Raw genomic sequence first — 17,365 nt, forward strand, 5'->3', positions numbered from 1 at the left:
TGACTTGAACTTTCAGATGCTGCAAGCATAATTAATGCTATTCTATTTTTTTTATCAAATGTTATTCTAGTTCAAAAATTTCAATTTTTTTGAATTTTTTGAAAGTTCAACCGCGTTTATCTCGAAAACTGTGCATCCTACGAAAAAACTTGCAAGAATATTTTTTCCTTAGAATGACCCAAAGAATACAAAAAAAATGTTTTATTTTGCGAAAAATCGATGCCATGTAATTCTGCAAGTTCTTTGTTTATAACAATCTTATCGACATCTGGATCAACTGTTACCCAAAAAATTCGTGTTCTACGGGTCGAAATACATAAAAAAACTTGGGTAAGTCCATCAAAATAAAGGAGGCCGTTCTACCCCCCTGGCGACAGCAATATATTTACTGTGAGTAGAAACTAATCACATCAAAATATTTTTATTCGTATGAAATAGAGTATAAACTTATAATTTATGGTTTTACTCATTAGAACATACTCGTGAGTTTATACTCCGTTTTTATTCATACCACTGAATGTATCACGAATTTATCGCTAGCATACCACATGTCTCAGGTCCATTTCAGCAATGAAAATAAATGTTTCTTGATTTTTTTAATTTTATGAGACAAAAGTCTTGTGAGATATCTCATTGTGGATTCGCACCTGAATACAGCGTAGGTTTCAAAATCTCACTAATTAATGTGCACTTTTTCACCCACAGCTTGGGTTACTATACCCTGTTTTTAAACCAGGAGGAGTAAACTCAAAAGATAGATTCGCACCCAATAATGTCACTAGAAAAATCACCAAATCCATCTTCTTTTTTGGTTGATCATGTCGGCCTTCGACGGTAATCCATAAATATTATATTATACTAATACGTCGCTAAAGAGTTCTAAAAACAGCTGTTTCTTTATAAATGCAAATAGTGCAGTCACTGAAGGTTTTCACCTCCGATTTCGTTGAACCTCCATCGATTTTCATGAAAATTGGTGAGTAATTAGAGGATACCTCAAGGAACAAAGGTGACATGATGCCAACTTGCGCTTTTACTCTGGGGGTGGATGCCACCCCTTCTCGGGGGTGAAAATTATTTTATTAAAAATAATACCATAAGTCGATAGAGGGACAAATTATAAGCAAAATTTGTTATATAAAGTTATTAAAATAAATCGACACTTTTTGAGTTATTAAAGACCAAAGATTTTATTTTTGCGTAAAAAAATGCATGTTTTAAATCGGTTTTTCACGTATAAATCAAAAACTATAAGCTTGTACAAAAAATTTATTAGTACTGAAATTGAAGATAATAAAAAATTGAATACATTCCTCACATAAAGAAATAAACTAATGTTAGTTCAAAGTGAGTTATTGGTAATTGAATGTGTATTTTTTTCGACGAGTACTCAAATCTAAGTATTCAAGCTTAAATAACGGGAAAACGATGCTAAACATTTGTCAAAGTACTTCGGAATACCTATCAAATGAGCTTCAGAACAAGGTAATAGCGTCAAAATTAAGCAAGTTATAATGAAAATAAAAGAACCGTTTCGATTTTTTTAGGAAAAAGTGAAAAATAAAACATACGCCATTTCCACAAAAATTGAAATTTATAGTAATCCTTACAAAAACTTTTTATATTAGCATAAGTAATGTTTTCGATAATTTTGACCGGTTTAGAATGCATATTTTTGAAAAATAGCATTTTGAATGCATATAATTTCAAAAAATCATAATTTTTAAAATTATTGTAATTCTCATATTATTTTGATAATAACTCCAAAAATACTCAATATACGTAAAAAATTATATAAAACCCAAATTTAATTTTTTCTGTGCCAAATATTTTACCTGTTTTACTATTTCTCTAGGGTAAAAAATAACCGAGATAGAAACGTTTAAATCTTAAATTTTGCTGTGTTAACCATGCAACCGGGGTCATTTAACCTTTTATTTTTAAAAAAGTAAGGGGTTTAAAAGATTAGGTTCAACGTGCTTAAATAGCACTTGAAATTATCTTTCAAACAGTTTTTAGATGAACCTAATATCGTAAACACGAACGGAGTTATTAAAAAAAAACAATAACATTTTTTGGAAAAATTTTTAAAAGATAAATTTTGAAAAAATTTTGAAGCATAAATTTTAAGGCTATCATCATCTTCGGGGCTCATTTAATAGATATTTTTAAGTACTTTGACAAATGTTTAATAAGTTTATGTTATAAAATGCATCAGTTTCCCGTTATTTCAGCTTCAAAGAGTTTTTTACTCGCCGAAAAAAATATACATTCAATTACCTATAACTCACTTTTAGTTAACATTAAAAGGTTTTTGTAGTAAGAGGTTTATTTCATTTTTTATTAGCTTCAATTTTGATAATAATAACTTTTTTGTAAAAAATTACACTTTTTGAGTTATTGATGAAAAATTGGTTAAAAACATGCATTTTTCTCAAGAAAAATTAAAATCTTTGAGCATCGTTTTCCCGTTATTTAAGCTTGAATACTTAGATTTGAGTACTCGTCGAAAAAAATACACATTCAATTACCAATAACTCACTTTGAACTAACATTAGTTTAGTTCTTTATGTGAGGAATGTATTCAATTTTTTATTATCTTCAATTTCAGTACTAAAAATTTTTTGTAAAAGCTTATAGTTTTTGATTTATACGTGAAAAACCGATTTAAAACATGCATTTTTTTACGAAAAAATAAAATCTTTGGTCTTTAATAACTCAAAAATATTTGATTTATTTTAATAACTTTATATAACAAATTTTGCTTGAAATTTGTCCCTCTATCGAATTATGGGGTTATTTTTAATAAAATAATTTTCACTCCCGAGAAGGGGTGTCATCCACCCCCAGAGTAAAAGCGCAAGTTGGCACCATGTCACCTTTGTTCCTTGAGATATCCTCTAACCACTCACCAATTTTCATGCAAATCGATGGAGGTCATATTTGATTTATTTTAAAAACTTTATATAACAAATTTTGCTTGAAATTTGTCCCTCTATCGAATTATGGGGTTATTTTTAATAAAATAATTTTCACTCCCGAGAAGGGGTGGCATCCACCCCCAGAGTAAAAGCGCAAGTTGGCACCATGTCACCTTTGTTCCTTGAGATATCCTCTAACCACTCACCAATTTTCATGCAAATCGATGGAGGTTCAACGAAATCGGAGGTAATAGCTCATATCCACCTCCAGTGACTCCACTAAAACTAAAAATTTAAAAATTAAAGGAATAACGCAGAAAACACAAAATCGCCGACATAACTTCAAGAACTTATGAAATGCCAATAGTGTCAAAATTACATAAATGTTAATAAATTACATAAATGTCAATAGTGTCAAAATTTCATCATTGTAGTAAACTTGCCTGAGGTTGTACCAATTACAAACAAGCATTACGACGCGGTGAATTACTCCTACTAGTTTAAAAACAGAGTACCTATAGTAGAATACAAATTCGTGCTAGAATTAATACAGTTATTATAGTTCGAGAACTATTTAGAAATTACATAAATGAGTCACCTATTAGTTGTTGCATTTTTTTCTTGATAGTCATCTTTTGTGTTGTGTTTTTTTCCTGCCAATTTGATAATTTATATAGAATAATTGGAAATTTCATAATTGCTTTATACTATCCTTTCGTTACAGAACAAGAAGAGACGCCTGCAGATCTGAGCGCCCCTATCGTCTTCAAAGCACCAAAGAAACAAAAATCGGAAGCCGAAGAAAACGTTACATCGAAAAAGAAATCTTCGGAAAAGTCAAAGAAAAATAAAAGTAAGACGTTACTGTCATTCGACGAGGAAGAAAACGACGACTGATTTTTTAGGTAAGTAAATTTTGCAAAACTTTATATTTGTATACGTATTCGTCTAGAAAAATCACATACAGGGTGATTGATTAGTAGGGTAAAGCTCAATAGCTCCGCTATAGTAATAGATAGCAATAAAAGTTAATAAAAGTTTTAGTCACCTTTGAGCTTCACATTACAAAATTAGTTAGAATGTTACAGGGTGTTCGATAACACAGTGGCAGACCAAACTTATGTTTTTTTAAATGGAACACCCTATATTTTATTTTAAATTCGAAATCCTGTTAACTTCTCCATCACAAAAATATAAAGGTTTGTTATGTTATACAGGGTATTTACAAAGTTATAACCAATTTTATATGAAAATCGTAACAAGTTCAACTCCCTGTATAAATAAAAATAAGCAAAACAACAATGGTTTATTAATGCCATATTTTTTAACGTATTGTCAAAATTTTCAAGAATGGTCGATATTGCTAATTTTCTTTATATCAAATACAGGGTGAGTCAAAACACAAGTACATTATTTTCTCAGTAATTTTAAATGGAACACCCTGTAATTTATATCACTATTGAAAAGTACCATTACCGTACTTTAATTTTTAGATGACATTCCCTATGTCTAAATTTATTAGTTTTCGAGATATTTTCATTTTTCAATGGACCAGTAGCGTGGCCACCCAAATCACCAGAATTTAATAAACTGGACTGATTTTTTGGCGTTACGTTAATAATGAAGTTTATAAAATATCTCAAACAAAAAGGGATGAGATGAAAAATAGAATACAAAGTGTATTTCGATGTGATAATTTACAAATGCTCCGTAGAGTAAGTAGCTCATTCAATGATCGTTTTTAGGCGTACATAAATGTGTTAGGAGATAATTTTGAACACCTTATGTAATTAAATATTAAAAATATTTTATTAAAAGTAGCTTCTAATTTTTTCAAACATGTTTTTTTTGCAAAATGTATTACTGATAAATTATGTTTCGTTCTTTATTTGTTACATTGTTACATTTACATACAAAAGTAGTGTTTAATTGTATTCACAAAATATTGTATTTTGTGTTTGTGTGTTTTTTTGTAAAATTTATTACTAATTATCTTTGTTTATTTGTTGCATTTACATAAAAAGATAGTTTTTAATTGTTTCAAAAATGTTGCATGTAGTGGTTGTGTTTTTGTTTGTAAAATGTATTGCTAATAAATTATTTTTATTTCTTTAATTGCTACAGTGTTACATTGATTACCGGATTGATAATCGGCAATCTTCAATTGTCAATTCAGTCATGGCTTACTTAAAATTTAGATAAATTTAAACACCTAAAATAATTTGCTCTGAAAAATGAAAATATCTCGAAAACTAATAAATTTGGGCATAGGGAATATTATATTATAAAAATTAAAGTACGCTAATGTTACTTTTCAATAATGATATAAAATACAGGGTGTTCCATTTAACATTACTGAGAAAATAATGTACTTGCGTTTTGACTCACCCTGTATTTGATATAAAAAAATTAGCAATATCAATAATTCTTAAAAATTTTGACAGAAATAAAAAAATATGGCATTAATAAACCATTGCTGTTGTGCTTATTTTTATTTATACAGGGAGTTGAACTTGTTACGATTTTCATACAAAATTGGTTATAACTTTGTAAATACCCTGTATAACATTACATACCTTTATATTTTTGTGATGGAGAAGTTAACAGGATTTCGAATATAAAATAAAATATAGGGTGTTCCATTTAAAAAAACATAAGTTTGGTCTGCCACTGTGTTATCGAACACCCTGTAACATTCTAACTAATTTTGTAATGTGAAGCTCAAAGGTGGCTAAAATTTTTGTTATTAACTTTTATTGCTATCTATTACTATAGCGGAGCTATTGAGCTTTACCCTACTAATCAATCACCCTCTATACGTATTCGTCTAGAAAAATCACATATAAAAACAGTCTGTTTCATTAACTGCTTCCGAAAGAATTAAAATACTATTTGGGAAATTTATAACCAAAACCATAACAAAATAAATAAATGAATATGATTTTGAGATATTCCATACACCCTCTTCTTCTTCTTCCTCTTTCTAAGCAATTCTGCTTGTTCATTGGCGGATTGATATCTCTAAAATTTTTGGCCCAGTTTTTCAGTCACAGGTTAAAATTTTGGTTAGCTAACCTAGTTTAAATTTTAACCAATATTTTAACCCTGCTAGCGTTTTTCAGTGGTTTAAACCAAGTTAAGAAAATCTCGATTAGCTAACCACTTTTTTTTCTGTTGGCAGCAGTAATTGCACTTGCGCATGTGCAATTCGAGAAATAATGATCAATTTGACAGATAAATAAGTAAAAAAACAATTTCATAACCAAATTTATAAAAATGATTAATTCAATATCAAGTTCGGAATCTTTATTTAGTTCATAACATCTATCTCGGTTTCATAACAGAAGATACCTTTAGAATTACTGGGACGATTTAGACTTTGTTTGCCGATTTCGTTTGTCAAAGACCACGGTCTTACCACTCCATTCCGTTCGGTCCGAACGGAATTAATTCGTGGTCGGTGGAGGGGAATTAGTAAAATACGTTCACTCAAAAAATGAAACTGATTCTGCAAACATATGCTGCGATTAATATCGCTGGAACTTGTTGATGGATTTTGATCATAATTTTTTTAATTTGTATGTACTCGTAGTTTTATAGAGTACGTTATGTACACACAATCCCACCTAACATTACAAAATGTTAGGGGGAACTCCCCTTATCACTCAGGGATATGAAAAATAGATTACGACCGATTCTAAGACCTACCGAATATACATATGTAATTTCATAAAAAATCGGTCAAGCGGTCTCGGAAGAGTATGGAAACTAACACTGTGACAGGAGAATTTTATAGATGTAAAGTAAATATATAGATGGCTATTAACAAATAGGGGTTGGTGATAGAAGAGTGAAAATTAAGGGTTGTATGTATTTTTTAATTCTACATCATATAAAATTAAGGTAGATAATTTTGTCAAAAAAAAAATAAAAAAAATGTCAGGGAGGCAACCCCCCTTATAACTTATGGGTATAAAAAATAGATTAAAACCTCTTCAACGTCCTACAGGATAAACGTGTAAAATTTTATAAAAATCGGCCAAGCCGTTTGGGAGTAGTATGGTAACTAACACTGTTACAGGAGAATTTGATGTATATAGAAGTAACTGCGAATTAAATAATAAAAGTGGCTAACTTTGAACCTAATTAACCTAGGCAAAAAGTTTTTTTTCTGAAAATTCGTATAAAAATACCAGCTTTTGAAACACTAAAGTAGATTTACTCTATAGTCAATATTAACAAAGTTATTCAAATTGTTTAGAAGCCAAAAATGACTCTATTTTACTAAACTTTTTTCGGAGTGATAAAAACGACTTTTTAATGATTTTTTTCAATACTTTAAAAATATAACTATTATTCTTGCATGTGGTTTCCACAGAATTGCTATGTCATTATTAGTTTCTGAACAATAACATTGCGAAATTGTTCTCTATTGTATCGCTCTTTGCGATAAACAAATTGAATAAAATTTAAACTAATTGACGAATCGTCTTAAAATTTTTTTGTACATTATATGGAATGTTTGACTAAACTTTTCTTGCAATATGAAAGTCTTAAGGCCATTTTCGCACAAGTTATAGCACATTTTTTATTTTTGAAATTTTAGTCTTATTTTGCACTTTCCGAAACAAAAAAGGATCGGACCAAAATTCAAAAAGTGCCATTTCAAACCTTGGCTCATCTACAAAAAGAAACATATTATAAATAAGATATTTAATTACCCTATTTTTACCTGTAGCGATATAAACGAAAAAACTGCAATTTTTGACCCTTATTTGTTAATAACGTAAGTTTCTCGTCCGAACTGTGACGGGCATTTTTGTATTTATAGTGTATTAGGTATATAGTACCCAAAAAATCCATTTGCAGCCTGGCTGCTCAAGTGTTCCGACAAAACCTTATTTCTCTGGACTAATTGTGGTTGTATCGGGTCTTGTTTCTGACGCATACGTCATTATTGGTCTTACACTGGCTTTATAAATTCTTGACTTCATCTCAATGTTAATAGTCGAGTCGCAACATAGGGGGTCCCGTGGACACTTTTAGTTCGCCGCGATTTGATGGTGGTATTATAGGTTTTTTGGGTCGCTGAATCCAATGGAAGTGGTCTGGAAGCCCAAAGGTGGTGCGTTTAATTATTATTAACGAATTATGGTAAAATTAGGTGTTTTTCAGGAATTATTAGGAGCCCTGTAAATAAATTGATAGTGTTACGGTCTTCTCTGGTGTATTTTTGGTCGCTGAATCGAATGCGACTAGTCGAAATTACTCAAAATGTGTTCTTATTTTGTTAATAACAAAATAATTGTTTATTCGCCGAAAAGCTCGAAATGCGTTATCTACAGCAAGTTTGTGGTCTTTTTCATAGTGTTTTTATACGCTAAGTCGGTTGTCACTAGTCGTGATAGCTTAAACCACGTTCCGACTTTGTTATTAATAAATTATTGCAAAAATAACGGTTTATAGTACGTTCACTCACGATTTTTGCTCTAAATTAAAAAAAAACACTTGGAATGACATGAAATGTAGCTAACATGTCAAACAAAACAACTGATATTGTGCCGATGTGTGCTTTTACCCTGGGTGTGAGTTTCAACCCGTTTCGGGGGGTGAAAGAAGAAACCTTTAAAATAATTCCGGAATTGGATAAACTCATTAATTCTAAGCAACTATTGTTCTATACAGTTTTTTCACTAAGTCAATACTTTTATGTTCATTTTTCAACAAAAAAAAAAAACGAAATAACTCGAAAAGTATTAACTTGTGAAAAAACTGTATAGAACAAAAGTTGCTTAGAATTAATCAGTTTATCCACTTCCGGACTTATTTTAAAGGTTTCTTTTTTCACACCCGAAAAGGGGTGGAACTCCCCCCTAGGGTAAAAGCAGATATCGGCACAATATCACTTGTTTTGTTTGACATGTTAGCTACGTGTATGCCAAATTTCATGTCAATCCAAGTGGTTTTTTATTATTTGGAGCAAAAACCGTGAGTGAACGTACTACAAATAAACCGTTATTTTTGCAATAATTTATTAATAACAAAGTCGGAACGTGGTTTAAGCTATCACGACTAACGGCAATCAAGCGACCAAAAATACACCAGAGAAGACGTTAACACTATCAATTTATTTACAGGGCTTCTAATAATTCCTGAAAAACACCTAATTTTACCATAATTTGTTAATAACAATTAAACGCACCACATTTGGGCTTCCAGACCACTTCCATTGGATTCAGCGACCCAAAAAACCTATAATACCACCATCAAATCGCGGCGAACTAAAAGTGTCCACGGGACCCCCTATATTGCGACTAGACTATAATGTGTCGTTTCGCCATATATGGTATTATTAAGGTATCTTGCCAGTCTATCTGCGTTTTGTACTTGACTGCTCACTTCTTTGTTCAGGTCTCCGCAGCCGGACAGTATAATTCCAAGATATTTTATTTCCATTATTGTTCAAAACTGATGCCATCAATTTCTATTTTACATCTGATTTGATCTTTGCTGGTTACTATTGTTTTAGTTTTCTGAGATGAGATTGTCATATTAAATTCTTTTGATCGTATGTTAAATCTGTGGACTAATCTTTGCAGACTATCTTCATTTTGGGCTATCAATATTGCGTCGTCTGCGTAACAGACTATTTTTACTTCCTTGATTCCCATTATGTATCCGCTTCCTTTGTTGACGCTTTTAAAGATTTCATCGATGATTAAATTGAAGATAATAGGGCTCAATGAGCCCCATGTTTTATTCCTCTGCCTATGCCTGTATGTTCGGTAAGTTACCATCTATTCTGACTTCCATTTTGTTGTTTTGGTAGATGTTTTTCATAGTTTTTATAATATTTAGAGAACTTCTCTATTGTACAGAAGATGGATTATACCTTTGAGTCTTACTCTGCCAAATGCTTTTCTTAAGTCAAATTAGACACAGAAACGCTGGTCTATACTCTAGTGATTTCTCGTAGTCCAGAGTAATAATGATTTTCTCGGGACACTCAAAGATCCAGGTAGCTGACTACTTTTTTTGGTTATTGTAGAAATATAAGAGGAAAACCAACCTGTTTCCTGCCTAGACTTCGCGTCCGTTTTTTAATTATTAACAATTTGGTGCAAAAATCGCGATTTTTTCGATGCTTTGCACTCCATTCAAAAGCTAAATAGTTGACATAAAATTACAAAATTCAGATTTTTAGAACAGTTAAAAACCTTCAAAGTGCCGATTTTCGAAAGTTAAAAAGTTAATTTGTTGCTACGCAAACTGCAAAATAAGTGAAAATCGTTATTTGTTAATAACTTTTACTAAAACTGCTTTAGAACTTTAGGGTTTCACCCAAAATTGCGTATTGGCGTACTTAACAAACCTTCAAAACTTGAGACCGATCCATTAATTAGTGTAAGAGTTATCCTATTTGTTTATCCCAGAGACCTTTATTTTGCAATAAGATAAGACAGAAAATAATGAAGATATGGCAATTCTGAGTATGCCAAATGAAAGTAGAAGAGTGATCAAAATGTGAGTGAGTGAGTATCAAAATGTATTAAAAAAAGATAAAAAATAATAATTAATATTATAGTCAAAAATCCTAATGCCAAATTTTTTAAATTTGGAGTTTATAAACATTTAGAATAACTTTAAAAATGTTGTCCGTAGAAACAATCTTTTTATATATTCGAAAAGATAGTATTTTAACACGAATTTTAACAAAGTTATCCAATAACATAGTTATCCATAGGTATGTTTTTTTTAATTCACAGCTAATTTGTTTATAATAATTCAGGAATCTTATTAATGCCATTTTAAAGAATGGGATTTGCATTTTTTCTTAAAAAATTTGCACAAACATTGTACCTTCACAGCACCCTCTACGATTTTTCAAAAATGTAGTTCAAACGATTACTAGGGGGAACCTACAAATCCACCGAGTTAAAATACCGAAAAAACAATTTCAAACGAATATAATTTTCTGTATCTCCGGATCAACTGAATGGATTTTGATCTTTCTTTTTTTTAATTTGTATATAATTTCTACGTAAGTTCATTACAAATATGCAATTTGTTTATAAATTTATTAATTAATAAACAGTCTAATTTGTTTAAACAATTCTTGAAAAAATATTTTTTTTACAAAAATCTATTTTTTTAATCATAGTATCATTAATGATCATAGAAAAAGTTAAAGTACACTTTAATAAATAAATGATTTTTATTAGATAATTATTTATTGAAGATAATTTATTTATTAAAGTATACCTTAACTTTTTCTATGATTAATAACGATAGTACGATTAAAATCATGGATTTTTGGGAAAAAATATTTTTTCAAAAATTGTTTAAACAAATTAGACTATTTATTAATTAATAAATGTCTAGACAAATTGAATATTTGTAATGTACAGAAAAATTACATACAAATTAAAAAAGAACGATCAAAATATATTCAGTAGATCCCGTGATATAGAAAATGATGGTAGTTTTAAATTGCCTTTTTTAGTTTTTGAACTCGTGCATTTGTCGGCTCCCAGCTCCCCCTTCACTTACCACGACTAGTCACCAATTGAACTACATTTTTAAAAATTCGTGTAAAATACCAGCTTTTCTAATATGTAAAATGATTTTTTCTACGGACAATATTAAAGTTATTCTAAATTTTTATAAACTACAAAATTTCACAAATTTGATTAGATTAGATAATTTTTTTATCTTTTTCTGGTACATTTTGATAGCATCAGTTTTCTACTGTCACTTGGCATACGCAGAATTGCCCTATCTTCATTATTTTCTGTCTTATGTTATTGCAAAATAAAGGTCTCTGGGATAAACAATTAGAATAACTCTTAAACTAATTAATGGATCGGTCTCAAATTTTGAGGGTTTGTTAAGTACCCCAATACCCAACTTTGGGTGAAACACTAAAGTTCTAAGGTAGTTAGTAAAAGTTATTAACAAATAAATAACGATTTTCACTTATTTTGCAGTTTGCGTAGCAACAAATTAACTTTTTAACTTTCAAAAATCGGCATTTTGAAGGTTTTTTAATGTTCTAAAAAATTAAATTTTGTAATTTCATGTCAACTATTTAGCTTTTGAATGGGGTGCAAAAAATCGAAAAAATCGCGATTTTTGCACTAAATTGTTAATAATTAAAAAAAACGGACGCGAACTCTAGGAAGGAAACAGCCAGGTAGCAACCTGGATATTTGAGTGTCCCGAACATGGTCTATTTCTTGCTTATTACCCTGAAATATCAGTACATAATTATTTGTTTTATGACGAATATTGCATCTGTACACGATCTTCCAGTACGAAAACCCTGTTGTTCATAATATGCTAAACTTATCCTCTGATAGTATTTAACACGTTTTAGGGTAGTATTTAACACGTTTATACCTCTGTAGTTTTCTAGTGTTTTTATCTCCTTTTTTGAATAGTAGAATTAGTTCGCTCGTTCTCCATTTTCCGGTATTTTATTGTGTTTTATAATTTTGTTAATTGTTCTGTCATTACTGCTCCACAACATTTTTAAGTAATTGGTTTGGTATTTCGTCTTTACCTTCAGCTTTTCAAGTGTTTTTAGAACATCTTGTTTATTTATAATAGCTTATTCATTTGTGGTAAGTTCTGGTGTTTCCGGTTCTAGCGTCATTTTTGTTCTTCTTTTTCTACTTCTTCATAGAGCATTTTTAGATAGTCAATCCATGTATCTTTTTCTATATATTCTTCTTCAAGTGCCGTCTCCTAATCGGAGGTTGGATATCATCATCACTATCTTTACTCTATCCACCGCTGCTCTAAAGAGTTCCATAGAACTGCATCTAAACCAGTCCCTTAAATTCATTAACCATGACACTCTCCTTCTTCCTATACTTTTTCCGCCTTTTATCTTTCCTTGTATTATCAGTCTTAGCATTTCATATCGCGGTCCCCTCATTACGTGTCCCAGATATTGTAACTTTCTTATTTTTATTGTGTTTATTATTTCGCATTCTTTACCCATTTCTCGCAATACTTCCGTGTTCGTTTTCCTCTGTGTCCATGCTATTCTAAGCATCCTTCTGTAACACCACATTTCAAATGACTGTAGCTTATTTATGTGTTCTAACTTTAATGTCCAGCTTTCAAGTCCATATTGTAGTATCGATAACACGTAGCATCTCAAAGCTCTTACATTTCTAAGCTAAGGTCTTTGTTGCAGAGAACTGTTTTCATTTTTTACAAACGCATTTCTTGCTATTTCTATCCTGGTCCTTATTTCTGTTGTTTGATCATTTTTCTCTGAAATCCAGGTTCCTAGGTATTTGTATTTATCAACCCTTTCTATCGGTACATTTCCCAAATGTATGCTTGTTTGTATGTTTGTTTTCTTAGTTATTATCATGTATTTGGTCTTTTTTATATTCATTTTTAGTCCATATTCTTTACAGAAATTGTTTGTTTTGTTTAGTAGTAGTTGGAGTTGTTCAGCAGAGCTTGCCATAATCATGGTGTCATCTGCATATCTTATGTTGTTAATAGATCTTCCGTTAATTATTATTCCTTCACTTTGAGATAGCAATGCTTCTTCAAAAATGGCTTCACTATATGCATTAAAGAGTAATGGAGACATAATACATCCCTGCCGAACTCCTCTCCTGATTTCAATTTCTGGACTGGGTTCGTTATCTATTACAATTTGTGCTCTTTGATTCCAGTAAAAGTTTGTTATTATTCGTAAGTCCCTTTTGTCTATGTTTTTTGTCTTTAGAATTTGGACTAATTTTTCATATCTTACTTTGTCAAAAGCTTTCTCAAAATCAACGTAACAAACATGCACATCCACATTCATGTCCATGCATCTTTGAGCTAACACATTAAAAGCAAATAACGCCTCTCTGGTTCCTAGTCCGTTTCTGAACCCACACTGACTATCATCTCTTCCTTCTTCTAGTTTTTTATTTATACGACCATGTATTATTTTCAAGAATAATTTGAGAATGTGACTTATTAATGATATTGTTCTGTATTCACTGCAATCTTTAGCGTTTGTGTTTTTAGGGATAGCACAAAAGGTTGAGAGTAACCATTGTTTTGCTATGTTTCCTGTTTTGTACACTGTGTTAAACAAGTCTACGATAATGTCTAAGGTTTCATCATTTATACATTTTAAGCTTTCTACTGGGATTTGGTCTGGACCTACTGCTTTACCATTTTTGCTGATTTTTAATGCCGATTTAATTTCTTCTTTTAATATCTTCAAAACCGTATCATCTTCTACTTCGACTTCCATCTGCTCTGTTCTATTGTCTTTGAACAATTCATTTATGTATTCTGTCCATCTCTTTAATTTTTCGTTAGTACTCAACACAAGTTTCCCATCTATATCTTTTAGTATTCCCGGTTTTCTTTTTCTGTTGTTCTGAGTTAATTCCTTAATTTTTTTATGTGTGTTAAAATTATCATGTCTTTTCTGGTGTTCTTCTATTTCTGCGCATTGTTCTTTTAACCATTGTTCTTTAGCCTGCTTAATTTTGGATTTTATTTGTTTATCCACATTGTTGTACCTCTAATTATCTTTGTTTCTATGCTGACGTCTTTCTTCCATTAAATCTAAGATTTCCTCTGTCATCCATTGTTTCTTTTTGTATCTAGTTGGTGTAAGAATTTATTTTTGACATTTATCTATTTCTGTCTTTATTAATAACCATTTTGCCTCTGTTTCAGTATTTTGCTGGATTTGTTCTTTAACATTCATTAAACGGTTATTAATTTCATCTGACAGGCGTTGTTTTATGAGTGGGTTTCTTAGTTTGCTTGTATCGATTTTTACATCTGTTGTTCTGCGTTTTATTATTTTCATTTTGAGCCTAATTTTGGTCACTACTGGGTTGTCATCTGATCCTATGTCGGCACGGATAGGTTTTTGAAGATATAATTGCGTTCTTGTATCTTTTTCTAATCAATACATAATCTATTTGGTTTCTTACAATTCTCCCTTCTTGATCTGCTGGTGACTTCCAGGTATATGTATATAGTCTTCTCTTTGGCGTTTTAAACAATGTATTAGTTATGATAAAATTATTGTTTTTGCAAAATTCGATAAGCCTGTCACCTCTTTCGTTTCTGTTGCCCAGACCATATCTTCCTGTACATTCTTCTACTTTTTCGTCTCCAACCTTTGCGTCAAAATCTCCCATTATAATTGTAACATCCTGCGTTTTAATGGATTTTAAAATATTGTCTAGGTCTTCGTAGAAAGTTAATACGCTCTCTGGTTTGACCGCAGTCGGAGCATAAACTTGTATTATGTTTAATTTGGGTTTATTCCGATTTAATTGTAAGAGGATAATTCTGTTGGAGTATTCTCTATATGTATTGGTTCTATTAGTTCCTTTCCCTCCGTTCTTTGACCTCTTGTAAAGCGCCATATTTCCTTTTGCAAAATTAAAACAACATGTGCCAAGGGATTATTAATAACGAGGGTTAGGATATTGATTATTGCTAAATATCATCCATTTGGGCATTTACCATCCCATTTTACGTGTATCACAATAAAAAATCTTTAGATTAAAAAATTATATTTTTTAGGTTTAAGAAATTACTTCGAAAACGAAAGTGTTTTTGTCTTTTTGAGCAGTGTATTTTCATAGACGTGTTTATTGTATAAGTCAAAAAACTTTTTTGTATTACGTTTTTTTACTTCTCGTAGCAATCTCTCAAACATAAAAAACGGCATACGCTTCAGACCCGTTAACTGTGTATTCCTCTTAATTTTTTATATTAGAGTGTACTAAAGTATCCATAATTTCCTTTTTATTATAACTGGGAAAGTTCCCTCTGCCTTTACAGGGTTGAAAAATCAATACTCGGGTATCGGGTACCATCGCATACAAGTGGGATACGAAATGTTCGCCAAGCGAAAGGTATCCGGCTTGGCTGGGGCTAGCGGCTAGAGGCTCTGAGCAGCGCCAACCGTGGTGTTGGCCAGCTCTGTAGCTCTAGCGTGCTGTAGCTGTGTGTATGTGTGTATATTCCAGACCTCGCTTTCAAAATTGATTTTTCTTATATACAGAGAGCTTGTGGGTCCAAGGGCGTTTTTCATGAGACTACGGTTGTTTAATTACTGTAATGACCAAAGGAAAAAGGAAAGATTGTCGACGTGTGAGAATTTTAAAAATTGAATAATTGGAATATTTTCGAATTGTATAAGTATATATTTTTACTGAACAAATCAGTAGGACGTCTTTTGATATCAAACATGCATTTCGCCTCTAAGATGCATTCAATTTTATACAAGATGCACAAAAAGTAACTTCTAATATTTTGATTTCTGATAGGATTAAAACAAATTTTCAATAAAAATTAACCTAAATTATTTCATTAATCCAGTCGAAAATATATTAAGAGCGTGGGCGCAAAATCTCGGGCCAATGCTTTTTAAATGCATTCAGTATTTAAGTATTTTTGAAAAATTTTAACGCAGAATGAAATATTACATTATTACCGAGGGCCGAAAGTCCCTGAAAACTTCTTCTTCTTCTTCAGATACAAATCCACTAATGGATGCTAGAGATCAAATTTTCCATTAACTCTCTGTTTCTTGCAATGTGTATCAGAGATTGTATGTCGTTAATCCCTGTCCATTGCCTTATGTTTCGGAACCAGGATATTTTCTTGCGTCCTATTCCTCTCTTGCCTCGATTACAAGTTGAAGGAACTGATATTTTTCGCTTCGCGTGACCCAGATCTACCATTTTCCTTTTCTTGATGGTTTCGAAAATTTGGCGTTATTGGTTGATTCTCCTAAGGACATCTACATTTGTGACTTTCGCCGTCCATGGTATCTTTAGGATACGGCGATAAAGCCACATTTCGAAGGCTTCTAATCTGTTTATATCCCTCGTTTTGAGTGTACAGCCTAGAGTTGCACAAGTTTGACTTGAATATTTGAACTTGACGTGAGTTTGACTTAATTTCAAGTCAAACTCAAGTCAATCCTTCTGACAAATAATTCAAGTCAAGTCAAACTGGTCAATCGTACAGGTTTGAAAATTCAAACTGTTTGTCAAACTAGTTTGAAAGAGTTTGAAAAATAATTTATTTAGTAGATATACTTTTTTGTCGAGATTGACATGTTAGTTGTCAATTAAGATAAGAAAATTAATAATAAAATGAGTGCCACATAAAAGTATCTTGATACAGGAAGCGATTATAATCAAAATAGGGTAAATTTTTTGAAGATGATTCCTGTATGCTTAGAATTGCTTGCTGGCAAGTTTCGTTTTATCGATATAACTTTTTTATATCTGAGTGTTACTAGATTAAAACAAAGAATTCGTTGGATAGTTTTTTTATCATACCAAGTGTAATTTAATCTACTTTGGAAGCCTTCAAGTATTACGTAACGCAAGTTGGGGGGAGGGGGGCTATGTAAAACGTTACGGCGCGTTATACGGGGG

At 31.2% G+C, this 17,365-nt stretch overlaps 1 protein-coding gene across 1 annotated transcript in view; it reads left to right on the forward strand.

Moving 5' to 3' along the window:
• The window catches only part of LOC126892355 (MOG interacting and ectopic P-granules protein 1), a 257,232-nt gene that overhangs the window by 38,852 nt on the left and 201,015 nt on the right, over nt 1–17,365 (forward strand). The window contains exon 2 of the mRNA XM_050661874.1: nt 3,646–3,826. The gene's annotated coding sequence lies outside the window, so the exon portion shown is untranslated. The remainder of the gene's footprint in view (nt 1–3,645; nt 3,827–17,365) is intronic.

Source organism: Diabrotica virgifera, chromosome 9 (genome assembly GCF_917563875.1).
Source record: "Diabrotica virgifera virgifera chromosome 9, PGI_DIABVI_V3a".
Lineage (NCBI taxonomy): Eukaryota > Metazoa > Arthropoda > Insecta > Coleoptera > Chrysomelidae > Diabrotica > Diabrotica virgifera.